We start from the raw sequence: 3,353 nt of genomic DNA on the forward strand, positions 1-3,353 counted from the left end.
GCAATTTTATGCCGCCTCAATCTTGCTCTGCCAACTTCATGCCTTATCTTGGTGCATATTAACTCCATCCACTCTAGCAACCAAGCCAAGCACATGGAAGTCACCTTCACCACTTTGGTTTTTAATCCTCATACCATCAATTGTATCCTATAGATTCCACTGGCTAAAAGTTCCTCAATCACATTCCTTTTCTATTTTTACCTGTCTTCTCTGGATTACGGCAAAAACTTCAAGTCCTGTGGTCCCCAATCCATTCTTCACACTGCTGCCAGGGAAGTCTTAGGGTTGTTGTGATGGTTAAATTAGAAAATATGTGTTAAACACTTAACAACAGTTGTCTGGCGTATACTGAGTACTATTTTAATGTTGATTTTTATTATCATTTTCATCATCATCTTTCTAAAATAAAAATCTAATTAAATAATGTCTCAGGTTATAAAACTTTCAATAGTTCCTAACAGGTTTAAAGGTACATTTTAACTCTTTGTTAAAAATTTTACCAAAGTACTTGTTGTTCCAATAAAACACATTGTTTCATGCCTCTTTACCTTTACATGCATTTTCCCAAAATTTATAATTTCTTATTATTTGTCTACCCACTACTCAGATTTCAAAACTTCACTCAAGCATAACCACCTCTAAGTAGTTATTGACCTCCATAATCCAATTTATATTTATTTTCCATATTACTTTAGAGTGACATATGCAAATCTCTCTTAATGCCTCATGGAAATGTGCAGCAGTCACTGCTTTATATGTTTCCTCCTCTGGGAGTTAATTTTTTTCTTTTTTCTGTTTTTTATTTTTATTTTTTTTTCTTTTGAGATGGACTCTCACTCTATTGCCCAGGCTGGAGTGCAACAGAGTAATCTCGGCTCACTGCAACCTCCGCCTCCCAGGTTCAAGCAATTCTCTCGCCTCAGCCTCCTGAGTAGCTGGGATTACAGGCGCCCGCCACCACACCTGGCTAATTTTTGTATTTTTAGTAGAGATGGGGTTTCACCATGTTGGCCTGGCTGGTCTTGAACTCTTGACCTCAGGTGAACCACCCACCTCGGCCTCTCAAAGTGCTGGGATTAGAGGCGTGGGCTATTGGGCCTGGCAGGAAGGTGAATTTCTTAAGGTAAAAACTACCAATTATTTGAACTCAGATCTCCTAAACATAACATGGTTCATGACTGAAACTAAGCTTTGTAATAAATAAACACATCAATGCTGTTTCTGGGCACTATAACTGAGTTCCTCCACACTCTGCTGCATCTCCCAGATTTGCTCCTTGCTGCTGTCACTGCTGGATCTACAAGCGCCTGTCAGTCCGCTTGTCTTGCTCTGCCGTGTCTCAAAATGTATTCCTTGCCTTGAAATAGAGGCTTAAGGAGTGAACATTCTTGTCTCCAGTCAAAGGGCAAAAATCAGGAACCATAGGAGGAAGCCCATGGGAGGTTTTTCTGCTGATTGTGTTTCCAGTAGCTTCTAGATTTTTAATGAGTCATTTCACCAAAGAATATAAAATAAGAAACTAACTAATTTCCTGAGTCTGTTGCGTAGTTTATCTATTTGGCAAAAAAAGCCTTGAGGAGCATTTTCCCTTTGGATCACAGTTGCTAATTGAGGGAGAGCAGAATGTGTCAGAAGCAACGTGGCCACGGCTCCCTAAGGTGCTAGATAGTAAAACTACCAAGCAGGCATTGATGCTAATGTGAACCAGAAAAAAAGCCCATTAATTATATTCATTAGGGCTGTAGCTGATCCAATCCATACAGAAGAGGCACAATGACCACTGTTCTGGGAAGCGAAGTAGTAAGTCATTTGTTGCTGTGTTGAAAAATTTTAAGAGACTAGCAGGAAGATGTGTAATATACTGGGAACATGCTAGTTTTGGTGAATTACTTAGACTTTTCCTTAAAGGGCCTGGGCCATGATTAAGATATAGGGCAACTGCATTCCTCTGTACCCCAGGATTCATATTTTAAAGAATATGAAACTCTTTCATATTGGAGATTTGGTCTTTATTCCATAGATGGCTTACAGAAATTAAATTATATAAAATCATAAGACATATTTATGTCATTTCAAAGATGTTAACTAGTTATGCCTTTTATCTTACATTTAATTCAGAAATTGTTGAGATTTTCTTCGAATTGCAGTCTACAAATACATGACAGCAAAGGATTGCAAGGTGGTAATAGGAAAAGTAGCTGGAAAGGGAGATAAAATAATGCTCAGGTTGAGGTCTTAAGGTCAAGAAAAAAGAACATTAGAGATATTGCAGAATGGTCAAAAAGGCTATCCCCGGCACCAGTCTTAAGAAGGAATGAAGGAAGAAAGGAAGGAAATACTTAATTATGGCTTCTTATAATTCTGGGCTACATTTTTAACTTATGCTGTCCATTCATCTTTATAATATCCCATATTACAGAAAAGAAAACTAAGATTCAGGAGTATTCATTTATTTGCTCAAAGAAAATTCTGAAATAAGAAGGTGAATTCCATCTCTAGTGTTTCTTCATAGCATAAATTTTTATCTAGCTTCCTTGATCACTCGCTGGAAGTATCTTTACCAACTAAATGAAAAATACCTACAAATTAGTTGCAATGATTTATTTAGGTATTAATTTGTTTAATTACAATTTTGTCAGATTTTGAATTTGTTGTTGCTAGAAACTCTGATGCTGATGTGGTTAGAGAGATGTATGTAAATATTTTGTGCATGGTACAGAAACTTTTGTCAAATGAACAACATAGTCTTTGACTTCTAAGAACTCAAATTGTACCAGGTAAGAATGAGCGTTATATAGAATGATCTAAAATGTAAGAAGTCCAAGAATGTATGTTTCACGAGGATAAAGACCTTTGCTTTGTTCACTGTTGTATCTCAAACATCAAACAAGGTGTCTCAGGTTTAGTAATGTATACGATAAATAGTTTTTAAATTGAAATAGTGCTTGGAAACCTGACTTACAGGGAAGTGATTTGAAAGATTAGAGGATCTGCCCTAACACAGGAAAAGCCATTGTTGTTATAAGACATGGCTCTTTGTATGTTCAGTAAACTATGAAGTTCCATATGATTAAAACATTGGGATAAAATATGGGAACTGGAATAAATGTTTGCAGTGTTGTGAGAGATCTAACAGCCTTTTTCCTTGTCTTTCCTTCCCTTTTTCTTCCCTTTCTTTCCTTCCCTTTCCCTCCCTTTCTTTTTCCTTCCTTCCTTCCTTCCTTCCTTCCTTCCTTCTTTCTTTCTTTCTTTCTTTCTTTCCTTTCTTTCTTTCTTTCTTTCTTTCTTTCTTTCTTTCTTTCTTTCTTCTTTCTTTCTTTCTTTCTTTCTTTCTTTCTTTCTTTCTTTCTTTC

Source organism: Piliocolobus tephrosceles, chromosome 1 (genome assembly GCF_002776525.5).
Source record: "Piliocolobus tephrosceles isolate RC106 chromosome 1, ASM277652v3, whole genome shotgun sequence".
Taxonomy (NCBI): domain Eukaryota; kingdom Metazoa; phylum Chordata; class Mammalia; order Primates; family Cercopithecidae; genus Piliocolobus; species Piliocolobus tephrosceles.